Genomic DNA, 13,549 nt, shown 5'->3' with positions numbered 1-13,549 from the left:
TTATTTTCATTGCTGCTTTGTAACTGTAATTTTGCTACTGTTATGAAGCATAATATAAATATCTGTTTTCCAATAGTCTTAGGTGATGGTTGTGAAAACAGACAGACAAATCCCGGAGGGGTCGTGACCCACCGGTTGAGAACCATGCCGCTCTAGGGCGCCCCACCAGAACTGAAAAATTGAGATCACTGGCCCTGGGAGTTATCTCCCTCCTACAGAAAGCTGCAATCTGCTGTCCCAGGCTCTTCTCACACTAGGCTGATGAGCTCCCTCCCATAGAGACCTCCCTGCAAGTCATTCATGAAACACCTCAGCCAGCCAGGGCCAGTTTTTCTTGTAAAAGGGAAGCTGGAGTCCTTCCAGCCTTGGCCTTTTCTGGTGGTTTTTAAAAAAATACATTATATGAGATGAATCAGGCCAAAGGGGCCGCGAAGTCTGCAGTTTCTCGGTGGTTCCGGGCAGGTGAAGGCCTCCCAAAGTTACAGAAACCAGCAGTGTGCTTTGGAGACACACAGAGAACCTCTTTGCAGACTTGTCTGGCCCTTTTATAGCCAATCGTGTGTCTCTGTCTCTGTCTCTCTGTTTTCCAGTCAAAGATATGCACACTTTCCCATGATAGGTCGGGGATTGGAGTTGAAATGGTGGCTGTGTGTAATTTTTCTGGAGTTAATTTTATAATGGAGTCCGAGGGATGGACTGGAGGTGAGGGAAAAGGATGGCCTGTCTGATACCCTTGGTCCCTGTGCAACCTCAGACTCCGGGAAGCAGGATGTCTAAGGAGGAGGGAGGGGCAGTTGTGGGCCTTGCAGTGGCAAGAAGACTTGGCTTTTGCCTCCCTCGTGGTCAGCGCTGAGCAAGTGTTCTCCCACTGAGCTATGCCTGCAGCTCCAGTTCCCACTTGAGCGGCACTGTGGGCATTTATAAAAACCTAACTGTTCACAGTACTGGGGCTTCAATTTCTTTGTGGAGAACCGAGCTTCCAAGGGCCCACCCTGTCATCCCTAACTTTCCCTTCTCTGGCGGGGGCCTAAGTATGAGCTGCAGCCCATGTGTTTCCATCTCCTCTGGTCCTACTCAGTCATGGGAGGCTCCAGAGGGGTCCTGGTCAGTGGTGTGGAACAGCTGGGTGGCATCCTTGCTCTGCCTGTAGAAGTTGCGGCTGTGGCTGTGGCTGTGGCTGTGACTGCAGCTTTGTCTGAGCCTCTGTGAGAGGACCCAGATTTGCTCCTCTCAGAGGGAAGCAAGGGCTAGACTGGAGTCACGGGTGGTAATGAAGGTAGAGTGAGGGACACTGCGGGGACCGTCCTAAACACACACCAGACATCTCCCAGGGAGTGTTTTCTCTCTCTCCATGCCTGTGGACCCTGTGAGTGTAACCCTGGACTGGTCATGGTTGTAATTCCTTTGAATGCTGCAGGCAGGTGGGGACTGAAATACAGTCCTGCTGGAAGGGCACTGGATGATTGACAGGGTGTTCCTCCTATCAGAGAAGATGTACCCACCTGTGGGTTCAGTTAACACATCCAGGAGTGACCCTTTCTCTTTCCCTCCCCCCTTTTCTTCCCTTCTTCCTTTCCTCCCTCCCTCCTTCACCCTCCTTCATGTCCTCCCTCTCTCTCTTCTCTGTTCCTATCCTTTCCCCTCTCCCCTCCCTCTTTCTTTCTATGATGTTGGCACAAAACCCAGAGCCTCCTGAATGCTAGGTCCATTGAGTTAGACCTCAGCTCTGAAGGAAGAATCGTTGTAACACTGTTAAGCCGTACACCCAGGTCCTGGGGTTCTGGGATGATGGTCTCTCTCCCTTTGGTGCTAGCTGGATCCTCTGCCCAAAGGTCCTCAGACTGAAGTCTTTGGCAGGGTCATGGGATGCTGGAGGTCTTAATCTTCAACAAGCTCTGGTCCCTCTTCTGCTGGCTCAGGGAGTCCGCTCTGAAAACTGTTGCCTTGGCTTCTGCTTGTGCTGATGGGTTGGGCTATTGGGGTTATTGATAGAGTCATGGAAGAACCTGAGTCTCCAAGATTGTTGAGCACAAGTTTGTTACTGTTGCTGCTGCATATCTGGAGTTTTGTTTTTGTTTTTGTTTTTGTTTTTGTCCTCTTCCTCTTCCTCTTCCTCTTCCTCTTCCTCTTCCTCTTCCTCTTCCTCTTCCTCTTCCTCTTCCTCTTCTTCTTCTTCTTCTTCTTCTTCTTCTTCTTCTTCTTCTTCTTCTTCTTCTTCTTCTTCTTCTTCTTCTTCGCCCAAGCTCATTATATAAACAGAGCTGGGCTCAAACACCTGTCGTGCTAACTTGAAAAATAATTTGCAGTTGGAGCTCATCTCCGGATCTTACACCGAAATAAATTCCAGATGGACTAAAGGTCGGAAGGAGTGCAGTAAAACTCTAAGCCCATAAAAACAGTGAATGATTTACTGGATGTCTACTGGAGGAAGAAGAGCTGGGCAGCTTGGGGCTTTTATTTTGATGGACTCTGGCCATGTGAGGGAGAAACTGGGGAAGACCCCAGGTTCTCTGGAGTGATGGCCATGGTCCCTGGGAGGCAGCCTTCAGCTCAGGCAGTGAATGCAGCTTGCTAAGGAGCCCAGAGGTAGCCAGCTAGGACTGGGGTCTTTCCATGATAGGTGCTAGTGAGACTGGGCCAGTAGGGAGAGCACAGAAACCTATCCAGGGGGAAGTGACATCTCTGGTACGAGGGTGTTCATGGTGGGTTGGCTCCTCTCAGACTGCCTCAGCTTCACCAACTTTAGAGATGACAGTTCCCATGTCCCAGGGTTCCCTTCAGTTCCCAGGAAGCCTAACAGGCAGGAGCTGGCCACTAGGCAGACAGTAGGATGTCTGGGAGGAAGCCTCATGGCTGATTTGTATCTTAGTCTCAGCTGCCCATGTGTCAGGAGCCATAAGCCACAGCATATGTACCATCCTGAGAAGTCGTCTTGTAGGAGAAACGACCTTGACCCTCGGGGTTGACAGATAGGGACAGGATCTGTTGAGAGAATAAATGATCCATGGCTACTCAGGGAGAGGTGAATCTCCAGTCTGCTTCTAACTTCAACCATGGGAAAAGCACTAGGCAAGAAGTATGTGTATGCCATTAGTGTACTTGTGTGAGCAGGTGTGAGCGGGCGTTACCTGGTGTGAGCAGATATGTGTGCACAGACACGTCCAGGTGAAAGAACAAATCTTCCTTTTGTTTGCCTCTCTCTCTCTCTCTCTCTCTCTTTGTATGTGTGTTCATAGAGTCTAAAGGACAGCCTTGGGTTTTGTTCCTTAGGTGCCACCCAGCCTGTTCTGTGAGACAGTCTCTCCACGGGCTATAACTTGACAACTAAACTAAGCTAGTTCGCCAGCAAACCCCAGAGCTCTTCCTGTCTCCCTTTCCCTACGATTGGAATTACAAGCACATGGTCGTTATGCCTGGCTTTCCCAGTGAGTTCTAGGGATTGCGTTCAGGTCATCTTACTGACTGAGCTATCTCCCCACACCCATGGGAGAACTTCTTATTTAGCCATGGTTTTCTGGAAAAGAGGCAGTGAGATGCGCTGCTGTACTGGTTACAACTGGAATACTAAGGTGTATCTGGGAGGCTTAGTGTATTGATTTTGGTCACTGGGTAGCAGATGTGACCAGCATGGAGCCACCAGCTTTCTCAGAGGCTCAGGGCAGAAGACAATCTCGTGTCACCGCAGCCCAGCAGAGATTAATTTCAGAAGGAAATCCTGATTCCATCATAGCAAATCCCCCCAGGGGGCTCACGGGTTGCAGGGAAGGCTTTCAATCATGGCAGTTTAATAAAGTGCCCACGGAATGAATATCTTTTGTGAACAGCGTTGGTCACAGAGGCACCTTCACAGACCACGGATGGGGACGGGGGAAGCTGTGAGCTGACTCTCATTTGGGAAGCAAACATGAAATGCCTATTTCTTAAACACAATAGTATAAATATATCCTGATGATAAGAGTGTGCCGCATAGGAATATGTCCAAGTGTGCTACAGACATTGAATTCTATGGTACCAACTTCCACTCTCCCAAGACCTCTGTCCTAAGGATGAGCGGGTCTCAAGGTTGCACAGTATTTCTGTGGCCTCCTGACAGAGTTCACCCTGCCCTCTGTCCCTCACCTCTGACAGCCTATGTGACAAACAGGTCCTAATGCCACACACTGATCAGAACATCACCTGTTCAGTTTGTGTCCCCCGCTTTTTTCTTTTGGGTTTTTCGAGACAGGGTTTCCCTGTGTAGCCCTGGCTGTTCTGGAACTCACTTTGTAGACCAGCCTGGCCTCGAACTCAGAAATCCACCTGCCTCTGCCTCCCAAGTGCTGGGGTTAAAGGCATGTGCCACTGCCTGGCTGTTTGTACTTTTATTTACTCTTTAGAGGGGCGCGGAAACTGGTGGTCTGTCCCACTGTAGTCAAATGTAGTGTCCCTGAAGGTGAGTTTATTTGATAAAATACTCTAAGATAGCGGATTGATGTATATAAAAACATCCCCCACACGAGCAGAATAGTCACGGAGTGGATTTGGCTTTGGAGGAAGGGGAACCTGCCTGTGTGAGGGCTGAGAAACAGATCTGGGGAAGAGCGGAGGGTGGGGGTGGGGTGGGGCTGAGATAGGGGGGCTTCCCCTTCTGGAAGAGCCAGGACCCAAGCTGGGTTTTGAAGGTTGCAGAGGAGTTGGATGACGGCCTGGAGGGGAAGGGCATTACAGGCAGGATTGAGGAGCCAGGAGCTACAGTGGAGAATGTGAGCCTGAGCGGGCTGGTAGAGTCAAGGTGGGGGTAGGGGTGCATGGGAAGGAGGGAGAAGGAAGGGAAAGTTGCTGCATACTACCCCCGAGGGCTGAGCAGAGTGATGTGAGAGCCACCACCCAGCTTTATGTGGCAGGATGGAGTTGTCCCTCTGAGTTTTCATAGTCTGTAGATTTCATGAAATGCAGGGACCTCAGAGGACACCGCCCACTGAGTGCTTCCTGATTGGTTACTGGGGTAGTCAATCCAAGTAGCCACTCCCATACATGACTCTGGTCTTTCCTGGAGACTTTGTTCTTTAGAATCTCAGGGTATAGGCATGAAGCCTACGGGGAGGGGGGAGCCAAGAGGGAGACATACAGACTAGATAAGATGACAGAGAAGTGATGGGGACCAAGCCACCACAGCTTGACTGCCTTAAAGCAGGCTGCTCTGGCCTTGATGAGACCCAGAAGAGCGTGTCAGCTTGCAAGCGCCACATTATTTGTTTTTGGAACAGACAGTAGGAAGTATGACTTGCGTAAAATCTTCTAATTTCTTTTTAAAAAGAACTAATTAAAAAAACCTAAACCCCTCAATCTCTAAATCAAAAGGAGTGAGAGCTGTGAGCCTCTTACCTGGTTTTACATGGAGGTGTGTGGCCCCTAGTCGTTCATCTTGTGTTCAGCTGCTGGAATAAGAAAGACAAGCCTCTGCGTTACCCAATATTTTAAGAAGGGTTTAACAAGGCCCTGGGCACGCACTACCTCACAGTGATGAAGTTGATGGTGGTGATGATGGCAAAGATGCTTACGGTGATGATGGTGCACCAATGCTTGAAAAGTGCCTGATAGGTGTCAGGGACACACCCATCTCTGGAGGCAGATGTAGCAACAGGTTTGATTGAATTAGGGCTCTAAAGACAAAGACCAGGAAGTGGTCCTTCACACTGGTTATGGCCACAGCAGCTTGAGGTGGTTCTTACTGGTCTCAATAGCACAGTCACCACGATTAGAAACAATCCAGATGTTGCCATGAACAGGAAGGAACCATGAATAGGAAGCCACACCCCTCTCAAATTTCTCCCAGTGTCACAGCCAACTTGAGACACTTCCCTTTAAATAGGGCAGCAAAGTAGCTCGTAGCTATAATTCCAGCGCTTGAGAGATGGAGGGGCACAATAGTCTGTCATTAATTCATTGAACCTTACCAGCAATCAAAAAAAAAAAAAAAAAAAAAAAAAAAAAAAAAAAAGAAAGAGATCCTATTGCCCCACTTTGCAAGTCAGTAAAGCCAAGGACAGGGGTGTTCTGCCCCTGGTCACAAAGCACTCAGTGTGAATCTTGGACTTAGCATTAAGATCTGAACAAAGTGGATGAGACAGTTTCTCATCCTTTACAGCCCACGCAGCTTGTGCTCGTATTTTGATGCAGAATACACAAGATCAAGCAATGTCACACTGTCAGAGCCTGCTAGGATCATTGGTTGTTGTGGGACAATGGGCTATACACAGCAGGCCTAGTCTCCAGTCCAGTTGAGGTCTGAACCCTGGTAGAACCTGGTGGTGATAATTCACCTACATGGGACAGTAGGTGTTCCCTCATGTCTCCTGGACCCCTGGCTCCTGTCGAAGTTACTACCCCCACAGCCCCCACAGCCCCCACAGCCCCCACAGGAGAAGCGTAGCTTTTAGTCACGTAGGCAATGTCCCAAGCTTCTGACCTTCAGGCTAGACTCCTCCCAGTTACCTAGGAACAGTAAGATAACAAGCCCACCATAGGAGGGGCTGCTTGGCCCCACCTCACTCTCCTCTCACTCTCTTAGTCTCTCTCCTCACTCTATCTCTCTAACCTCTTACTCTAGCCTTTCTTCTCTCTCTCCTTTCCCCCCTTCTCTCCTCTTGGCCATGGCTGGTCTCTCTCTTCTCTCTTTTCCCCTGCCTTTCTACAATAAAGCTCTAAAACCATTGACTGTCTCTGTTCATCAAGGCCCGCTGTGCTTAGATGATGGGATAGGCTTTCTCCTAATGAGCCATTTCTAATCTCCTGATGGAAGGTTTTCCTATACTCCAGCCATGGACTGGACTTAGGACTCTCGCCTGCATGGGAACCTCTCTCCCTCTGCCGTCTCTCCCGTATCTCCTGATATAGGGGCTGCCCCTTGTCCACCCCTGTCGAGTGGGGTCAGTGGCTTAGATGCCCACCTGGGGCTGAGTGGAAAGCTGTCTGGCAGCCCTCCCATGTCTGCCTGCCCAGAGCACAGGAGCTCTGGCCGGATGTGGGCTCTCTCCCTCTCCCCTCTCCCTATCCCATCCCCAGGGCCCACAGGTTATGTTCTGTGTATACTTTATATATCCAGGCATTGTGGACCCATGATGGTGTGTGGGCTGCAATTGTCTCAGCTGTCTGTGCAATGAAAAGAAGGTGCAGAGCCATGATACAGAAGGTGGCTCAGGTGGAGAGAGGCCTCTCCGAGTTACGTGGCAGTGGCGTGGAGAGTGTATGTCAAGAAAGAACCCAGCAGGAAAAAAAGAAAGGTCTCTGAAAAAGACTCAGGAAAAAGGGGGAGGCTGAGCAGAGGCCTTGAGGAGTCAGCAAGGCTGTGGTATTTGAGAGGCAGAAACAATGTGTTGTCTGGAGCTAGGATGAGGGTAAGCAAGGTTGGAAGGGCAGGGCAGGGCAGGGCAGGGGAGGCTGGGGCAAAGCTGTGTGAGTTCAGAGTTTGGGTAGGCTTGTGGTTGCCAGTGGGATCCATGGAGGATACTTTAACAGAGATGGTGCTAAAGAGATGCTGAAGAAAGATGGCCAGGACAAAAGGACAGGTGAGGGGGCTGGGAATGGGAAGGCCAGCACCATGGACAGAGTCCTCTGGGCCTCCGCCCCAGCTCTGGGTGGTGATACACAGACCCTTCCTGCTCTGTAATTGATACACAGACAATGAGCTGCGGGTGCTCCAGAGGAACAGCAGCTAGGTATGAACAGAACAGGTACTTCCCTGTGGTATGTGGCACCCAGCTTGCTACCACCCAGCTTGCTGGCACTAGCCTTCCGCAGTACATAGATGATGTCATCAGCTCCCTTTCTTCCTTCTTTCCCCTCCTCTGCCTCTCATTCATTCATTTCTTTTGATAAAGGATCTCACCCTAGTCCAGGTTTCTTGGAAACTTATGGAACCCCCCTCCCCCACCCCCGCCCACGTCTCTCAAGTGCTGGAATTATAGCTACTCTTTGCTACTTCATTTAAAATGTCTTAAGTCAGTTGCGCTACTGAGGGAAATTTGAGAGGGGTGTGGCTTCCTATTCATGGTCCCTTCCTGTTCATGGCAACATCTGGATTGTTTCTAATCGTGGTGACTGTGCTATTGAGACCAGTAAGAACCACTGCAGGCAGCTGTGGCCATAACCAGCATGAAGGACCACTTCCTGGTGTTTGTCTTTAGAGCCCTAATCCAATCAAACCTGTTGCTATGCCGGTCTCCCTAGTCGGGCATGTCACCGTCCCTGTTTTATAGATGAGAAAACTCAGAGACTTGGAGTGCTGGGTTTGAACTCAGTGCACAGAGAGGCCTCAGGCTGTGGCCTATGCTCAGGACAGTGTGGTGCTCCCCTGCCCAGGGAGACTGCGGTGCAGTGTGACCTATCCCAGCCTCCGTGCCCTGGCGGAGCCGTTCCTCATTTCCCACCAGAATAGCCTCATTAGCTCCCCCCCACCCCTGACATCTCATCTTAGATTTATTTTATTTTGTGTGTATGAGTGTCTTGCCTGTATCCATTTCTGTGTTCCACATGTCTGAGGTGCCTGAGGAAGTAGTGAGCCTCCATGTGGGTGCTGGGGATCGAACCCTGGTCCTTTGGTAAGAACACCAAGTACTCTTAATTACTAAGCTAACTCTCCAACCCCTGTTAGTCACTTAAAAAAACCAAAACAAAACAAAACAAAAACCACAACTCTCTCCTTCCCGCCTTCTTGATAAGGTCTCACTCTAGCTCAAGCTAGCCCTGAACTCACTATGCAGTAAAGGGTGGTTTGAAACTCATGGCTTATCCCCCTGCCTCAGACCCTGAAGTACTGGGATTTCAGGCATGGGTCACCGAGCCTGGCTCATTCTTCAATCCAAGGCTGGCTCATTCTTCAGTCTTTGGCCCCGGCTGAGCACAAAGTGCTTATTCTTCCCTCCTGGCTGTGGTGTCAGCTATTTTCCCTGGGAAGGTCTCTGCCTCCTGGCCCTGAGCCTGCCGGGCTGTGATGAATCTTGCAATCTCTCCCCTGGTGTGATGCGTTTAGGATTGGGGCTTCGTTTATGGCATGTGGCGCCCGCATATGCCTAGGCAGCTCCGACTGCCGCTTCCAGCAGCTTGTGCTAAAGAGCTTGTGCCACCCTCTCAGACTGCCAGCGCCACGCCTCCCCCCCTCTCTCCCTCTCTCTCTCTCTCTCTCTCTCTCTCTCTCTCTCTCTCTCACCTCTTCTTAATCCTCCTCTCTGCAGCTTTCCAGGCCCAGCGGGACACTTGGCCAGGAGGAGCAGCACCATTTGGCTTGATTCTCTCTTTCTTGGGCAATGACTTTGGTCTCAGTATGAGCAAGTGCGTGCATTATGCACCCCCAGGCACCATCTGCCTCTGCTGGAGGAGGTAAACACCTCCGCTTGGCTCCAGAGTCGTCACTACGTGGCTTGAGCCGGCTGAGCTGCTCTTGGGGCTTGGGGAACAACCTACCGAGACCACAGATTTGTGTGGTGTGGAAGCCACAGTTCACAGTGGGCCCCGATAGTGTTAGAACCATTTCCTTTGTGGGTAGGTGCAATGGTCTTGTCCCCCTGGCATAAAGCTATACCCTCCCTCTGCCTGCTGACCCAGCCATCCTGCTCCCTGCCTCCCTTTTCCTACTTCCTCTTTTCCTTATCACACCCTGCTTTGGTCCTACGGTGTTCAAATCTGCCTTAAAGGGCCCAGAAAGCTCAAAGAGATACCCTTTTTTCATGCTCAAAGTAAGATCCAAGGTTTTCAGCACTGTCCATGGGACACGCCCACCGGTGGCTCCTCCCTCTCCCCTATGATCCGCCCCTAGTCTGTCCAGCCTAGTCACACCAGAGGCTTACCGGTCTTCCAGTCTGTCTCCAGTTTGTGTCTTCACCAGCACAACTTCTGGCTGCAACCCTCTACTTCCTTGAAGTGCCACACCAACTTCTTCTTTATCCCAATTGGCTTCCCAGCTTCTCTGGCATGGTGTCGTGGTAAGCTGCCATCTGGGGGAGGAAGACATGGGGGTGGGGGTTATTTTCAACCACTAGATGCCAGAGGATGTGGGTCAGACAGAGACTCTTGTGGTTGCCCTTGGGGACTGATGTGAGCTGAGGCAGGGTGGTCCTTGCTGCCTGCCTGCCTAACCCATCCTTTCTGTTCCTTAGCACGATTATGATTTTGCATTATTCTCCCTGGTTTGTATGTTATAGCCACTGTGGTTGGTCTTTTCCATCAATGAGAGTGGTACTTCTCTAGGGTGATGCCCGGTGCCTGGAACAGACCTGGTGGTTGCGGGCCTGTATCCGGGCAATTGCATATGATAGAGGCGTCCAGTGCAGCAGTGCTTATGACAATGGCAACAGATTGGGACAAGGGTGTGCACATTGCTAGGCATGGGACTGTTTCTGTTGTTCACCAGGGCTGTTGATTCTTTGATCTCCATGGCATATGGCATGCTGTGGTGATAAGTGACCCCCTGCTTCTACAACCTTCACAGCCTGGGGAAGCTTGCTTCTCACTCCCTCCTCCTGCCCATTTGGATTGGCTGGGACCTATGCTCACTGCCACTGACCCAGAGGGACCCAGACTCATCTGGTGTTTTCCACCAGGGAAAGGCATTTAGATGACCTGGTCTCCAGTCTCTGGTGGTCAGACCGTCTGCTACACTGTGTTAAGAATGGGCTATCCATCCCATCCTGTGAAGGCCTCCTGGGAGCAGAAAGACCCAATGTAGGCTTAGCAGCAGGGTGACTGGCACAGAGCTTGGGAAAGGAGCACTGATCTAAGGGTGAGGGTGGAGATACAGATGTGGCCATTAGGGGCCACCAGGCACTTTTTCCACATCTAGCAGGGGACACACTGGTGTCTTCCCATGAGCCCAGCAGCCATAGTCTTGTTTGTCAGATAGAGATGAGTTCTCTCCTGAAGCCTTCAGAGGCCCGCTGCTAGTGCCCAGGTCACCAAGACCTTTGGTCTGCAATCAGGGAAGGTCACTCACCCACAGTGTTCCTTGATGTAAAACCAGAGCAGCAATCACACCTGCCACTTTTTAAAAGGGAAGCCACTTTCCCCTGGGGTTTCTTTATCTCTTAGTCCTGGACTCTCCCAGGCTGGAGTTTCACAAATGGGCCAGGAAGAGCTCTTCTTCTACCTTCGTAGGCTTTCCCACGTTTAGAACAAGTGAACTCAGGCCATGAGAAAAATCACTGTGAAGCTGGAGACAGGAGGTTCATCTGAGGTCCAGGATAAGTTCAAGGCCAGCTTGGGCAACTTTTTAAGTCTGTTTCAAAATAAAAAATAAAGAATTTGAGGTGTGGCAGCCAAGGTGTGGTGGTGCACACCTTTAATCCCAGCACTCAAGAGGCAGAAGTAGGTGGATCTCTGTGAGTTTGAGACCAGCCTGGTCTATACAATGAGTTCCAGGACAGCCAGGCCTACACAGAGAAACCCTGTCTTTAAATTAATAAATAATAATAATAATAATAATAATAATAATAATAATAATAATAATAATAAAGTTTGTTGAGATATAGCTCATTGGTAAACTACTTGTCTAGCATGCATGAAACCCTGGGTTCAGTTGTCATCACTAATTAATGACCAACCAAAAAAAATGACTAATGAATTTAGGAAGCCCATCTCTCCTGAGCTGAATCTCTGTTAAACATACGTGTGGGAGGGTGATGCGACCCACTGGCTGTTTAAAAGGGGAGGCTGTCTGCTGAGATGGTGGCAGGGAGCAACTCAGGTGTGGTAATATGGTGACACCTGCAACCAATACTGAGCCAGTATTCAAGTGGGAGACCTCAGCATGGGATTAAGTAAACATTACAAGCAAGATAATTCTCCGGGACCAGGCACAGCAAGGTGTTTGCTTAAATTTTCAAAAGCTATTGGCACTGAACTCAAACATTTTTAATGCTACCTCGCTCCTGGGTCGACACTTTCCTAGGTCAGTCCCTGTGTATTTTGCCTCCTTATGTCTTGGAAAGGCTTCATTAAGATCCTGGAGAAAGGGGCTGGAAAGATGGCTTAGTGGTTAAGAGCCTCAGTTACCAGCACCAATGTAGATAGACTCACACCTGAATGAAACAAGGAAATTGGAAGGGAAGGGAAAAGGGAAGGGAAGGGAAAAGGGAAGGGAGACAGGGAAGGGAAGGGAAAAGGGAAAAGGGAAAAGGGAGACAGGGAAGGGAGACAGGGAAGGGAAGGGAGACAGGGAAGGGAGACAGACAGGGAAGGGAGACAAGGAAGGGAGACAGGGAAGGGAGACAGGGAAGGGAGACAGGGAAGGGAGACAGGGAAGGGAAGGGAAGGGAAGGGAAGGGAAGGGAAGGGAAGGGAAGGGAAGGGAAGGGAAGGGAAGGGAAGGGAAGGGAAGAAGAAGGACAGGGAAGGGAAGGAGGAGGACAGGACACACCTGCTGCTATAGATGGTGGAGGAGAATTCGAATTTAGCTGGGCGATGGTGGCACACGCCTTTATTAATCCCAGCACTCAGGAGGCAGAGGCAGGCGGATTTCTGAGTTTGAGGCCAGCCTGGTCTACAAAGTGAGTTTCAGGACAGCCAGGGCTATACAGAGAAACCCTGTCTGGAGGGGGGGGGTAGAGAATTCTAATTTACTATAGATATGTGGGAGAGCAGAGCCAGAGGCAGGAACATCTGGGAGAGTCGAGTATGGAGATGACTCTGAGCCTTATGAGGAAAAGGGAGATGGGAACCAGGTGCAGTAGGGGAAAGGATCAGGTAACCAGATGGGTGATTATGTAGAGAAGGGTAGCCCAGAGGGTATGCTAGCCAGGAGGACCCTGTAACTGGTAGGCACTGAGGAATAGCAGGGTGTCTGGGTCGCTTGCTTTGATATGTTAAATAGGCACCTCAGTCATTTGTCCCAGGTTTGAAACTTAACCTCTGCCTCTAGAAAAGCCTACATCTTCTGGATGCTGTGGGCACTGCATGCACATACACACTCTCTCCCACACACATAGTTAAAAATAAGAAAGAATTGGAGAGACTGACCGGATCTTACCCTATAGACCTTTTATTTTTATTTTTTAAATTAATTTGTTTACAAGTATGGGTGTTTTGCCTCCATGTATGTCTGTGTACTATGTTCAGGGCCTAGTGGTGCCTGCAGAGGCAAGGTATAGGTGTTGAGTCCCCTGGAGTTAGAGATGGTTGTAGACCGCCATATGGTTCCTGGGAATGGGACCCAGTCCTTCTGGAAGAACAGGCCAGGATGCTTAACCACTGAGCCTTCTCTGTAGCACCCTGCTGACCTGTTATCTGGTATTCAGGACCACTAACAATGAGGCACACGATTTGACCGCTTCTTTCACAGGGTTTGAGCTGGGTTAGCATCCTGATCAGATGAACCCAAGCCTGAGGAGGGTATCTTATGCTTTTGCTGAGGAAAAGCTGGGCCTAGAGAAGTGTGCGCTAAGTATCTGGCAAGTCACTTACCTGTGGGACAGCTCTGTAGACTGCTTTAAAAAATTCTGGCAGGAGATGGACAGGGTGGGCCCCTGCACTATGTGCACAGCTAACTCACAAATGGGTTTTGCAAAGCCCGAGGACATAG

General features: G+C 50.1%; 1 protein-coding gene across 15 annotated transcripts in view; it reads left to right on the top strand.

Moving 5' to 3' along the window:
* The window catches only part of Rimbp2 (RIMS binding protein 2), a 195,857-nt gene that overhangs the window by 66,732 nt on the left and 115,576 nt on the right, over nucleotides 1–13,549 (top strand). Inside the window, exon 1 of one of the 15 annotated variants that reach the window (XM_006504294.4) lies at nucleotides 9,372–9,959. The exons of the other annotated variants lie outside the window; for them this stretch is intronic. The gene's annotated coding sequence lies outside the window, so the exon portion shown is untranslated. Of the gene's footprint in view, nucleotides 1–9,371; nucleotides 9,960–13,549 lie in introns of those variants that run through there. 15 annotated transcript variants of the gene reach the window in all.

The sequence above is a fragment of the Mus musculus genome, chromosome 5, assembly GCF_000001635.26.
Source record: "Mus musculus strain C57BL/6J chromosome 5, GRCm38.p6 C57BL/6J".
Lineage (NCBI taxonomy): Eukaryota > Metazoa > Chordata > Mammalia > Rodentia > Muridae > Mus > Mus musculus.
This window is presented reverse-complemented; position numbering and strand designations above follow the sequence as displayed.